Genomic DNA, 15,447 nt, shown 5'->3' with positions numbered 1-15,447 from the left:
AAAGATTCCTCTGTGGAAAAATTGTTTATTTGGTATAAACAAATTGGAAAATATTGTGTTGAATGTTCAAAAGCCATCATATTAGAATTTAGAATCATTTTCTGCATTAACAATAATAAATTACTACTAGTTGATAGATAAAATAACACACTCCATCTATATAATTCTCTACCTTTGTTGTCATTAGTCAAGAGTGAATCCTATATTTACACTTTCAATTTGAGCGTGGACATTGACCTGCACATAGTTTATTGGATCAACTCAACTTTTTTATTTTTGATGCAATAGAAAAAAGTTGTCCATGGAAATAATTGTCTATTATCCCTTATTGGCCTATTGTTTCGAGCAAGTGTAGTGCTAATAGAAAAAAATAGAGACGGCCATCTCCAAATACCCTCTAATTTATTCTAAAAACTGTCGCATCCTTAGTTTTCTAGCCAGCACACGTGCGGCACTTGATAATTTGCTCACATTCTTGCACCCCACTTGCTCAGATCTTGCTATGCAAGGTCCGCCTAAACTCTATGATATTGATGAATCTTCATCTTGTAACTATGATAATTTACATATTTTTCAACAAAAAGAAGATAAATACGCATGAAGTTTTAAAAAATACAAAAAGAATCACTAGGAAATTTTACAATTACAAATTGGTAATGCAAATTTTACAAATGATATAGACTAACCTAATGTATAATTCAAGATAATCACAAATTTGAATTCAAGAAGGACATATAAATAATGTTGCATTGTTGTGTGAATGTCTTTGATAGACTCTTCATTACCCACATTTAGTACAAGAATATATGATTGCAATAAGATCTTGTTTGATGCATGAATTTAAATATAATTATTACTTAATATTTAATTTATTTTAGGGATACGATAAGGACAAAATGGTGAGAGTTTCGACTTATATATATTGAAAAATAAGGAGACCCCAAAAAAGTTTGGATTTCAAAAGTCATTGCTTTAGTGTTCTTATGATCAAGCCGACCCTAATCTAAAGCATCGTGAATAGTATCATTTAAACAAGTCTAAAATTTTGTGCAAGACTTTTCCAAGGATGGCTCAATCCAATAAGTAAAGAAATATCAGCAACTATAAAATTATCCAATTCAATTTGTAATAAAGTATCTACTAGAGGAAAATGGATCTGCAGAAGACTGTATGAAGCTTCAGTTAAAGGAGATGTTAGAGTTTTACAAGAATTACTTGAAGAAGATACTTTAATTCTTGATAGACTTACCTTAACTAGCTTCAATGAAACACCTTTTCACATAGCAGAACTGTGTGGGCATATTGACTTTGTGAGGTTAATTCTGGTTCAAAATCCTCAACTTGCTTCTGAATAGGATTCACAAAAGTCACCTGCATATCATACATATGTTGTTGTTGGTAAATGCTGAACTGTGTCTGGCTCGTGATTGCGATGGTGGAAATCCTCTCCATCTTGCAGCCATCAAAGGCCGCGTTGAAGTCATCAAAGAACTGATACATGTCAGGCCTCATGCAGCTCTAGGAACGATGATCAATGGAGAAAACATTTTGCATTTGTGTGTGAAGCATAATCAGCTGGAGGTTCTGAAGGTGCTAATGGCGATTGGATGGGACCACGTGTTCTTGAATGCAAAGGATGGTGATCGACACAACATTCTGCATTTGGCTGTTGCTCATAAGCAAATTGAGGTATGCATGACTATGTCAATTTCTTATAAGCAGTATCATGCAGACTTCCTAGTACTTTCGTAAGACGCATCATATTGATGTCACTACAACAAAAACAACATTTAGCGGCATTAAATATTGACATAAATAAAGAGTACTAAAGTCTTTAGCGGCATTAGTTAAGTGCCATTAGAACTAATATCGCTAAAGGCTTTAAAGACATATACAAAGAGTGACAATTGCCGCTAAAAATACATATTTAGCGGCAATTAAAAGTTAATTGCCGCCAATGATCATTTTTGTTGTAGTGTGTGAATGCAATGGATGCAAATGAGAATACAACATTAGATATTTTAGAACAGAGTGGGAGGGGGCGTGAATGATCTATCAATTGGAGAGTGTCTTCGAGAAGCTGGAGGTTTAAGGGTAAAAGATATTCAGAATGGTAAAAAAATTTCCAACGGCTCTGCTGGATATAACCATTCTGAAGTATCTGCACCACCGGTGTATTTAGGGGGAAATGAGGCCCAAAAGATCCCATCAAAAGGTGATTCTTGGAAAACTAACTAATCAGGGAATACCCTCACATAAAACTGGGCAATCAGTAATGGTTTATATTCATCCCAAATCGTATCGATTTTTCCTTCATGCCAACACCATTGCTTTTGTTTCTTCTCTCAGCAAAATAATGCTGCTGATAAGTGGATTGCCCTTCAGGCGCAGGCTTTTCATGTGGGGTTTGATGGTAATCATGTGGTCGACAGTTTCCTCGATAGCACTCAGTTATGGCATATCAATTTACATTCTCACGCCTGGCAAGGACAGTCAAGCACTTGGTCAGATCATTGAAATTGGAATTTTAGTATGGCGTGGCTTAATGGCACTCCTTCTACTCAGTAACACAGTATGCTTGTTGCGTGTATGGCAGAAAAAGAAGCATGAAATAAGATCAGCAGCAGCACAAAAAATTGTAAATTAAACATGTCCATGTTTGATCTGTTGCATGACAAATATGACTCAACCATTCCAAGAAATATTCGTAACTGTTTCGAGAATCTAATTTCAAAGTCATATTTGAGAGTTCAAAAGCATAGACAAGTCTTAGCAAATAAATTTGTATCCTTTCGAACTAGGAAAATGTATAGACAAGTCCAAGCTAATAAACGGAACTTCTTAAATGGCTTGCTTCACTGTGTTTGTGCTTTATACATTTACTTTGATACAATTACTCAACATTTATCTATTCAATCACAACAATGCAACCAGACAATTTTAACACAAGAGAGAAATTTCTCTGCATTAAACCTTCTCCTCTTCATAATCAACAAGGGAAAAATTTTCTATTGAAAAGAATAGAGAAAAAGGCAGAATTCAAAGTGATCTACAAATATAATTCATTCCAATATTTTAGGAGTCCAATATCCAGGTTAAATATCCTTTAGTTTAAGAATATATCAAGTGATAAATTACTGAATCTTTTTTTTTTTTTGACAAATTTATACCTCTAGACAGCGTATCTAGCGGAATTTATTAATAAAATAAAAATCCTCAACAACCCCAAGTGCAAGGAAGGTGGGGCTAGACCTTATTTTAAATTCCTAATGAGGTAACAATCTTTACTAATTACAATGATGAAGAAAATAAGTTCTATAGAAAACTGCTAAATTCAAGGCCATGACTGTATCTACTCTTTTCGATGGATATGTAAGTCAATTTTTCATCATAATCGAATATATCTCAAAACATGAAAATAAAAATAAAGGAAATAACAAAAGTAAAGTCTTGAAGTCAAGCTTATACAAATAAAAATGTGAAAATATGGACTACAATTGTAATGCCCTATTGTTGAAAATATAATCGAATAATAAAAGTGTGCTCTCTCTAATAGCTTAAACTTTTAGAAAAGATGGTCACACACTTCAACATGATATCCGAGCAGGCAAAGGTCCAGTGATCGAATTTGACCGCTACCAAAATCAAAAAGAATTTCCACGTGCTTGGCCCTTGAAAGTAAATCAAGCCCTTACTTCTGGAGGCGTGTTGAAAATATAATCAACTAAAAAATGTGTTTTAGATTAGATGGTCGCACACTTCAACGCCTATGTCTTTTAAAAAATATCTGAACCATCTGTCATATGATATAGGTCGAACGTGATGGTTTCTAATTTGTATATATGTGTCTTAAGGTTCATTCCCAAGTGAGGGAAATGTATTAGATATGGTTTACGGTCATAGGAACCTATAAGACTAGGGTGAGCGCAAGGATTTTCTACTTGCTATGTTTTTCGCATGAGTTCATATAAGGGTCAACTTCAATCTATCATATCTCCTAGAATATGAAGAATTAGGTAACCCATGATCTATCAAAATTCTAGGTATGTGATTCTAGTTTTCAAGGCATCAACCCATTTAGAGGCAATGACTACTGCCTTGCTGCATGTCTGCTGCATGCCCAAGAAATTATATGGATGATAGGACACGTCAGAAATACTAATAGAAGACCAAAAAGTCGTGTGTCACCTCCCTAGTTCAAAATTTTACTCTACAAAGAGAAAATCTCAAGAAACTAATTTCCTCCAAGGTTCATCCATCAACCAAGGTAAGATTTGACCATAGAATTTCATAGTTTCTTTATTTTAACACCAGTTAATATCTCCTACTCATTAAATTAGTAGAGTTAAAAGACAACACTTCATGAACTCATCACCAATGTTCAAGAAAAGTTTTGTGGTTCTTCATCCATGATCATACATTTTCTTGGGTAATTGGATCAATTAAGTTATGTAGGACTTCAATGTAGAATTCCTTTCTTCCTCATATCGAAACTCCTAAATTTTATGAATTTAATTCCATAGTTAGGGTTTATAAATCTTCTTCCAACTTCACCATTTTATGACCCGGAATGATTTTTAGAACTATTTATTTATGATAATGAATTCTTTACTATTATAATCCTTATTAGTTCTTGACATGACATTATTTTATGACTCATGAAGCTTATATGTTCAAAGCATGATTTTAGAACTGGTTATGCTATTAATTAAATTTTGAGAAATCACAACATATGTATGTTATCGAAAGTTTCTCATTATTTAAGCGATGAACTTGATTTGAAAGATATGTTTTAAAAAGAAATTTTTTACATATGATTTAGAGAGAAAGATTTAGCTCTCTCACACTTTGTTAAGATATACATATAGTCTACATAAATATGACTATATCATATAAGTATTATTGTGGGAGGATTATTTGCACCGAGAGAACTTTAACTTATAAAGGTTGTGTCCCATAACTGTGTGCCGATGTAGGATTGATTATGTCGCTTTGAAAGTCAACTCTTTTAGACCTTTGCCAAGTTAGTGGATGCACATCAGATAAATATGATGTATACCCCGGTAAGTTATAGGGCAACCCTTCCTACTTGGATTATAAGATAGACAACATGAACCTACATGGTGTATGTTGGTTGTAAAAAATTTCTTAGGAAAAAACATTATTATTACTTCTATACACTTGTAAGTGTTTAGAACTTCCAATCCACAGTTGGTGAGTTCTTTGTAAGTGTTTAGAACTTCCAATCCACAGTTGGTGAGTTCTCCTCATTAGGGTATTTAGTACCAGTTTCTGTTTTAAAAAGTTATTAATCTTGCATTAGTTGGGGTCCATGTCCGGGAAAACTATACATGCTTAGTATATGAAGGTTGACTCTTGACTTTGTAACATTAAGTACCTGTGTCATATATGTGTATGTGTATGAATAAATGTTGAATGAAAGTCTAGGATCGGTAGTCCTAAGATGGTACCCTTCTAAGTATGACTAGTAAATGACCTTGGACCTGTAAAGAAGGTCAATAACTTGGAAGCTTCAATATAGAAAGAATATTATGATATCCTTGAAATCGAAAGACGTAATAGTATCCTTCTTGTGTGAATGATTGAATTAGGGATAGGTTTGTTGGAACAACATGAAACCATCTCTAAGGAAGTTATTGAGCTATCCATATAACCATTAAGTAGCAGCCCTAGAGGACCCATCCTTGGTAGAGGTATTATGCTTTGGTAATACTATGAAGTGTTGCCTTTTCATATGCCTTATTGTGATTGAACTTACTTAATGAGAACTAAGGCAAAGCACCGAGAGAATATGCTTGTGGTAGTGACTCTACTTATTATGAGACTAGGATACAAACAAACCCTTGATATTCCTTAGTCATATGCCTACATGGGATGTGTCCTAGTTCTACCCTTGGCAAGTAAAACACACTCCATCGGAGTAGGGTAGACTCCGCATTCCATGTCTAGATAGTATGGTCTATGAATGTTAATGCATATTTACATCATGTAGGATGCATTCTAGTGTTGGAGAAGTTCTACAACATTTAGTTAGTCGACTCGCACACTATCTAGACATTGAACGAGTAGGCTTTGAAGATGCTAGGATTTGGTTTCCCTAGGTCTTCTCCAAAACCATTACGTGATGTCCTCTAAATGCTTAATTGTATATTAATTGACTTAATGAATGATTATTATTTAAGTTAATGTAGGTTGAATAAAAGGATCCGTATCAAGGGTAGCTTTGAGGATTTCCTAGGTAGGCTTGAAGAGGGTGTATGGGTGGTCTTTTCATGTCTTACTAAACTGAGTCTTAGAGTAACCTTTGGTAGAAAGTCTATGTAGTGCAAAGGGAATGATCTTATCTTATGTAGTCTTAAGGATTATTAGGTGTGCTTGAAGAGGGTGTATGGACAGTCTCTTCTTGTTTTACTTAAGTAAGTCTTAGGATAACCTTTGGTAAGAGGGTTATTGAAAGAGGGTCGGTTTATTTTTATCGAACACCTCCATAGGCAGTCTTGCAAACGTCTGCAACTTTCAGCCTATCTTACTCACACAGATTTGACTAAGTATAGAAATACTTAAGCAGCAAAGTTGAACAGCGAACAGAATGTACAAGAACTCGTCCCAACCTTTATTAATCTTATAATTAGTACAAAGGGAAGGCTTCACGAATTTGTCTAAGGCCAGAAATCACTCTCCTTAGACTTAAACAAAATATCCACCTTAATAAAATTTCTGCACATGGCAGTTACATGTAGCAGTTAAAAATGACACTTGTCCGACACTTGTCATCACAGGATTCAAACTAAAGTTTCCAACAACTATATTTCTAACAGATGGAATCTAATTCAAATTACATCCTTATCCACAGGAAATATTTCTAATACTTAGAATATTTCAGGCTACATTCCAACACTTAGAATATTTCAGTCAGCTCCCAATACTTAGAATATTTTAGCTTCCCTCCAACACTTTGTTTTATTTCAGCAATTCACGTGAAATGCCTTTGTTTTTGCCATCGTCAAGTCTTCACAACTTTGACTTGTCAAGCCAATACGCTGCCTTGCTGATGACTCCAGCCCGCACGTAATCCTTGCATGTTCAAGTTGCTTTGACAACACTCAAGCACCTTGAACATGTGTTGCACTATTTTGCCCCCATTCATGTCAAGACCAATGCCTAAGTCCTTGACATATCTGCACATACTTAGATAAAGTAGTTTATGGGTCTAACAGACTACCCGCACCACTTGAACTCGATGTCCTCATCGAGACTATTTTAAGATAGTCCTCGATTTGAGCATCAAACTGCCATAAGTCTTTCGCCTTCTCCCAAACTGCATCAACTGCACTCTTTCCTTTCGAATGAACCACGAATTCTATCTCAATATTCTTCTTACTTGTGCCCAAAACTCAGTGATCAAGGATCTTATCAATTTCAGCATCATACTATGTAGGTACCGATAAAGGACCCTCTTTGACCTGTTTTTGTCCGGATCATCTGCATCTGCAAAGTAAGGTTTCAAGAAACTCACATGGAAAGTGGGATGAATTTTCAACCTTTCTGGCAGCTTAAATCTATAAGCAACTTCACTCACTCATTTCACCACTTCGAATGGACCATCATATTTAGGATTCAAACCCCGATGTCTATTATTACTTATAACCTGTTTCCAGATTTGTGGGGTAAGTTTCAGTAACACTTTGTGTCGCACCCCATTTTTGAAGAAAACGGGTTTTGTGCACGACCTAACAACTATTTTGGAATTTTGAGTTTGGAGTCGCCACCTAACGAATTAAGGCGCGTTAGGGCACCTATCTAACCTAACTAAGTCTAGCTAAGTTCAACGAGCCAGAGATTAGGGTAAGGGTCCAAATTACCTCGAGGGGAAGGTGTTAGGCATCCCTTGAGGTCCACAAATGTGGGTCCCGACCGTATTTCATGCAATCTATGTGAGGGTTACAATTAACAGTCAAGGTCACTTCATTTATTAATTTATTTAATCTTGCTAAGTGATAACAAAAAAAAATTAATACTATTTTATTACTTTTTCATTAATTTGAGCATGCAAGGCTAGGTGATAGCAATAAATAAACAATCAAGTTTTATTTTTATTTAAGCATATGAGACTATGTTATAAACTAAATTGGAAAAAACTAAGCGATTAGTATGTGCGAAAGTAAAGTTTGAAATTTGATAAGTTTTGAGAAGGAATTTTTATTTTTAAAAAAATGTTTGTTTCTTTATAGGGATGATGCCACGATATTGTTGATCGCGCTCCTCCACCATAGAAACAATTTTGATTTGAGGTCGGTCTAAAAAATAGTTTATGTTTTTGTAAATGATTTAAAAGATTTAGTTTACATGTATGCACATAAATACACATAATTCCTTTTGAAATTCATGGGTAGGTGGTACTTCCAAGGACGCGTCGGTTTAATTTTAAAAATTGGAACTAGACCTCATAGTTCCTTTGACTTTCCCACTAACGATAGGTTAGGAGATAGTGCTTATAATTTATTTCAAAAATAAACAATGTCATAATCAATCCAAAGTTTTAAAAAAAGATTGAATAATGACTTTTAAGAAAATTATGTTTGCAAAACTTTGTAAGTAAGAAAAAAAACTAGTAGAATATTAAGGTGGTAAATTTATTAAATGCAAAAGTTTTACTATGAAATATATTTTAAAAGCTAAGTAATTTGTTAAGTGCATGAAATGATTCTAATTTAATATTACTATTTTAAGAAACGACATATTGCATCATGAGTGCAGAGATCTTAAAAAGGGACAAATATTAACTAATTTTAGTAACACATGCATGCATGATTTTGTAAATCTAAATGATATGAACAAATTAATCGTTAGGCCTGGTTTCTACATGACAAGATAATGCTAAAAAGTTATAACATTTTTAAAACACCTAATTAGCCTACTAAATTATTATGATTTGATTTTAACATTCAAAATTAATGGAATCTAGTTATTAATTTTTTTTAAGACTTATTAACAAAAGCGCCAGACAAATTGAAAATTGGTTAGATTATAACACCTACAAACAATAATTCTAGGTGGTTAAAGATAAACCTATAGGCATGATTTCTAACTTTTTTAAAAAAAATTACAATGAACAAGTAGGCATGTAAATCCCCCTCCCATAGACGATCTCCAAATAAATTTATATATGAGAGCTCTAGAGTTACAAATATTACAACATTAGAATAAATAAAATAAGAAAAAAAATTTAGATTCAAATAAACAAATAAATCTTTCTTCATGGTTCATCTTCAACTTGAATTTCAAGTTTGAAACCTGTTAAAGCAATCAAATAACTACACAAGTAATCACATTTATTACTCAAGGTGAGACAATATGCAATTGTTTAACAACTTATACATAACAAAAGAATAGAACAATGAGCTCACACAAATGTACGAATATAAAAAATAATGTAAATGCTAATTCCGAATACTAACCGGTTAAATAGATTAGGAATGGTAGCAATGCAAACAAGTTGATCCAACTTTTACTCGAACAAAATCAAAATGGCAAAGTAGCAAGAAGAACACTTGAATGTTTACCGGAATCTTAATGTATTGTTCATTCATACGTACTTCATTTTATTTCATTTATGGGCCAGAGTAAACACAAGCTATACCTAGGATGTAGTTTAAGCCTTTCATCGGGTTCGTTGTGCAATGGTGAAGAATGACCTAATGTCATTACTTGAATCTAACTCACCTTTTGATTATCCTATCCTAACACCTTTGGTATCGCTCATTTTGTTATGTGCATCATTTGAGGCTGACCTCATTCATTCATTATAAACTTTAACTTTAACCCAAAAGATCATGTGAGCATCATGAAATCCAGTGTCATGAAACCTCACACCGAAAAAGGTGGAATCACCAGCCAAAGTTACCCAAAACATGCTAGCGTACATGGGGATTGAACCCCGCCAGATCCCTATATTGGCAGTATAGGTTCGAATACTAGGAGATATAAGGAGACCTATACCCGACATACCGGACAGTCTGATCTAATGAGAGTTACATGAACCTCCGCCCTTCCCGAAAGAAGGAAGCACCGCTCATAGCTAGTCTATCGATTCTCATTATAAAGTTTCATTATATTTAACGCATACGTCACGGAAGTTGGCTTCTAGTATGAGAACATCATATCTCAATAGATGATTTCTCATCTCATCATTAGTATTCAATGTGTTAATCTCAATACTTTCATTAGAGTGTTCATAGAGACAAGTCTCTTCATTAACTTTACACTCTCATAGGTGAGTACGTTTTGGTAACATTTACTTAGGATCATTTAAGATTGCTCTCATCTTTCACATAAGCCTCATATCATGTTGTCACCACGTTCATTAACATTAGTAAATTTTCTCTTCATAATTACGCACCCCATTTTACGTGAATGTTCATTTCATCATATGCCAATGCAATTGGACATTTAGTGTGTTTCACACTCATACTTAACCCTTATAGGGTTTCATAATTACATTGTTCATTTCATCATTTCTTTGTTCATTTCATCATTTCATTGTTCATTTCATTATGTGCCAACGGACATGGACATTTAGTGTGTTACCCTCTTACTTAACCCTTCTAGGGTTACATCATTTCATTACATACATCTTAGGTTGACTTATTTTTAAACGTATGCTAGACTTATGGGTCTATACATACAAGTCATGAGGCTTCATTCATCGTTTGTTTAAATAATTCATATCTTCGAAGATTATGTAGTACAAGACTTATGCATCTTGTATTTATGCCAAGATCTCAATTTCGATCTCAGTAGGCAGCATTATTCTTGAATATTTAATTCATGTACGGAATTCGGGCAAGGGAACCCAATTTAAAATCCCTTGGATAACACTTTACATTTTTCTTTTTATTTATTCTAATCCACGTGTCATTGGGACCCTAGATCGAGCCCTAACATCACTATTTCCTTTTTAGTTCTATCATTTGAAAATTCTTTATCTTGGCCGAGGGGTTGTGGGATCAAAGCCCCACATCCCCTTTTATTTATTTATTTTTTATCTATTTCTCCTTGTCTATTTCGAGTTGTCTATGAGGTTATGGGATAAAAGCCCAACAACCTCTCTTTATTTTTCTTTTATTCTCCTCCTTAAATCTAATTAAGAGGTCGTGGGTTAGATTTCCACACGCCTCCCCCTTTATTTTTCTTTTATTCTCCTCCTTAAATCTGCCTAAGAGGTCGTGCGTTCGATTCCCACAAGCCTCCCCCTTGATTTTACTTTTATTCACCTCCTTAATCTGCCTAAGAGGTTGTGGGTTCAATTCCCACACGCCTCCCCCTTTAGATTTTTTTTATTCTCCTCCTTAATCTTCCTTAAAGGTCGTGGGTTCGATTCCCACATGCCTCCCCCTTTATTTTTCTTTTATTCTCCTCTTTAAATCTGATTAAGAGGTAGTGGATTCGAATCTCACTCCTCTTATTTCTTATTTTTTTGTTTTAACTTACATTTTCAAGCTAATACCATGGTTCGAATCCCATTCAGCACATTTATTTTAACTTCTTTATTTTCATGGTTTTTAACATGGTGAGGTCACGAGTTCAATCCTCCATGACCTCACTTGTTTTAATTCATTTTTTTCAACATTTTGAACCCTCTTTGCTGACCGAAATTCATCTTTAGAAGCTGCAAGTTTTCTTTTAATTTTTCAGCATCCTTTCATCAAATTACACCTTAGTTCTTAGGGGAATTTCGTAGTGCATTTAGAACGTATTTGGTGTGTTTTGATGGATTCGTTTAGACAAGCGATTATCCCTCAAATCAGCCACAGTTCAACCCATATGAACATCACATTTACATCAACATGTGTACATGAAATATAAAGAACTATCATGCAATTTCAAGTCCTAAACCATGAACAATAGCCACGACAACACACACATACACACATAATTATATTTTTGGAAACATCAACATAAGTCACATAATTCTAAACATACATATAAACACATAGTCATCATGAAAACACGTTTCATCCCTAGTTTTCTACCAGCAAACATAACCAACCTATGATTCAATGGGAGCTAGTGACAGGGACATGCAACGGGGAACAATCCTAGTTTTTGGAATAGATTCGTCTGAACCTTAAGGGGTGTCTTTGGAAAGCGACCAAGAGGGAAGAGAACCCATACCTTTTTGACGTTAAAATCTTGACCTGCTTCCCAAAAACTTCACCCAAGCACACGTTTAGGCCTCCTCAATATCAACTCCTCTCGAATGACAACCTCCCTTAGCCTAGTGTGAGATTAACGTTTGTTTTCTTATTATTTCGTGTGAGTTCTTCTAGGGTGAAGAACTTGGTTTTTTTCTGCTTTTGTATATTATTTTGGCAGAGAAAAAATGTGAGAAAGAATAAGAGAGATTGAGCGTGAGAGTGGAGAGATAAACGTGAGAGAGTGGGAGTTCTAGGAGGCTTAGGAGTCTAGTTTTAGAACTTAGTCAATAAGGTTTTGTTTATTTAATAAAAATTTGATTTTTATTTTACTTTAAATCAGATAATGAATAATCATTATTAATTAATTACATTAATTCAATAGCTTAAATAAAAAACCACTTTAATTCATTGGTTGCACCTAGGTTTGAACTTAGGTGGAGCAAGACTTCACTTCAAGAGCCCAATGTCGGTCCTCTCTCCCCAAAATACCCCTCCATCTTATTAATCAAATAATTAATTATATATTTAGGATAATTATGATGTTTAGCGCTGTTACAGTGAGAACTTACAGATTGATATTACCAAGTATGATGATATTGTTAGCAAAAGGAGCATAAGTGAATAATAATAGAGAAATCTGAATGGTGTTACTAGTGAGTAGGAAGACCTCCATAGAGGAATTATCATGCTCCAAAAGAAACTAGAGACAATACAAACTCTTGTGGAGGAAAGTGAAGAAATTTCCACAGAAGCAATATGGGTGTTGTTGTGCTTTAAACTACATTCTTCAGTTACTAACCTCTTATATTTTCCTGTTTTTTTTCCTATTTCCTGCTCCCATTTTCTTACTACAATATTCTGTTCTTGTTAGATGCTCGAAATAGCAGAACTCCACGATTATGAGGAAGAAGAGGAGGTTAAATTGTTCCAGAGGTTTGTTGACAAACTATAAGGCATAATAAATGTACTAGAAAAAGAGTTTCTCATTCTTGTCTTTGCTATATGTTTTTATATATATGCTTATCATTAAATAATATGACTGCCCACTTAATATATTTAATTTTCCCCGGAGAGGCTGAGCCACACCAAATACAAAGAAAGCGGCTAGAAATGAAACTTCATGCCATCAAGCAATAAATGAAATTAATGATTGAAATTCCTAATTTATTTTAGTTAGATAGAAATCTCTCAGGATTTAATGGCACGTTACTACCCATGTGGATCAGTTTTAACAACTACAACAACTCTTTCCGCCTGCTCTATTTGCCGTAAATGTTGAACAATTGTTGAGTTGTTTTTTTTTAATGACAAGGAAAATCCACGGTCGCTACCCTTTGGGTGCGCACATGGTAAAACACCCGCTCCTATGCAATAGCTGGCAAACCACATAGGAGAGGTAACCCGCACTAGGCAAGTCTGGTGCGACGAGCTACACCCAGATTCAGTTGTTATTCACGATAGATTTCTCAATTTTAGTACCACTCTAGCAACTATCAGAACATTAGCAACAATAGTATACAAAGAAACCAAACAAGCAGAATTAGAGATGAAACTTAATAAAACTTGCGAAAGAGGCGGCATACCTAAGATTATAGTAGACAGTAAACATAGTTTCAGTTAGACAAGAACGGAAGAATTTGATTGTAAAATATAATTGATTCTTTAGACATACACAATACACTATGATATGATCTATTTATATTAGATAACTTCAGAATAGTGCAATAGCAACTGCAATTTTTTAGCTAGATAGAAAGTTGTTAGGAACTAGTGGCACGTGATGCCGCACATGGATCAGTTGAACAACTGCAACTACTTTCTATCACTGCTCGACTAAAAATCAGAAAAATACTTCACTTGTAATTCATGTTTAATACAACTCTCTCTCTCTCTCTCTCTGTAGTCTCTCAAACACTATTTTAGTTCATTTAGCTTCGAGTACCTCTGTTTCCAGAACAATTAGAAACGCACTATTCTCTTAGGAATAATCCCATTCTTAGTTTGGATCTTATCATACCACAAACTTTCATATTTAAAAGAACGACCAGCTAGTTCAAAAGAAAAGGAATATATCAACAAGCAAAGGTATAAATTGCACAAAACAAACAACATATCATACTTAGAGACGGAAAAAATCAGCTCGAGCAGGTGGGCATACCTGATATTTAAGCAACATATTCGAGTAACGTAGAAAATAGAGATATAGTTGAGATCGTTTCTAGTTACACATGTGCTTTCTTTGTTTTGAGAATACACAGATTAAATGCTGAGAGCTCTGAACTATGCTGAGATTGCTGCCAAACAGATGCTACTAGGGTTTTCTTACTCAAGACTCTATTCTTAGAAACAAGCGTCTTTTATTTTTTTTTAAAAAAAAAATTTAGTTACACTTATTTTTGGCTCTAATTTTGGTGAAAATTGAACTTTTAAAAAAATTCTAAATGCCGCACTTTTAAAAAAATTCTTATCTTTCATTTTAATTATCATTTTGAACTATGATAGAAAGTGGTTTTTGAGTTAATCTTCTTTGTATTAAACTCATCGATTTTCATATATCTCTGTTATAGTATATGAGTATTCCCCATCTTTCATTTTAATTATAATTTAGCTTCCGCATCCTTTATTATCTTAAGTATGCTCATGATCATACCAACAGGGTTATCTTGGGATCACGTGTGGTCCTACGTCCTGTGTCCACGTCTCGGGGGTATCTCGGTGGAGGGGGGTGGTGGCAAACATCAATGAAGATGACTTAGCCTATTCATGAATGTTCATCACTATAGGATAACACAATTACCACTCTGTGATATCGATTCCAATCTCCGCACCCCTTGACTTCTTGTTAGCTCTTGATTTCGTTAACATTTTAGTTCAATTGTGTTTATTGATAACCAAAACATTATATTTAGTTGGTGGCATAATTCCGCCAATAGCTCTTACTATTACAAATGAGTTAATTTAAGTTCCAAATTTCTTGATAAGGAATTTCCCATGATATACCATTCCTTGTGGGATTTGATGTCAACTCTTTGTTGAATTTTTTACTGACGGCGATCAGTCACTATTTTAATTGATTTTAGAGAGTGATTTTGAGTGTTATCACTCGTCCAACTTCCCACTAACTCATCAGAATGTTTTTGCAATGGTAAAATATTAAGCCATGATAACAAATTATCGACGTTGAGAATGAAGGGGAAGAGATGTGCACGAGAGAGAAAGCTTGACTATA

The 15,447-nt window shown here is 34.3% G+C and overlaps 1 long non-coding RNA gene across 1 annotated transcript; it reads right to left on the bottom strand.

Moving 5' to 3' along the window:
- Positions 1-1,056: 1,056 nt before the first annotated feature.
- On the bottom strand, positions 1,057-14,643 carry LOC101264040 (uncharacterized). Its single transcript, XR_182991.5, has 2 exons — positions 14,377-14,643; positions 1,057-1,772 (listed from the first exon to the last, which is right to left on the bottom strand). It is a non-coding gene; the product is annotated as an uncharacterized lncRNA (long non-coding RNA).
- Between the last annotated feature and the right edge of the window lie 804 nt (positions 14,644-15,447).

The sequence above is a fragment of the Solanum lycopersicum genome, chromosome 8, assembly GCF_036512215.1.
Source record: "Solanum lycopersicum chromosome 8, SLM_r2.1".
Classification (NCBI taxonomy): Eukaryota; Viridiplantae; Streptophyta; class Magnoliopsida; order Solanales; family Solanaceae; genus Solanum; species Solanum lycopersicum.
This window is presented reverse-complemented; position numbering and strand designations above follow the sequence as displayed.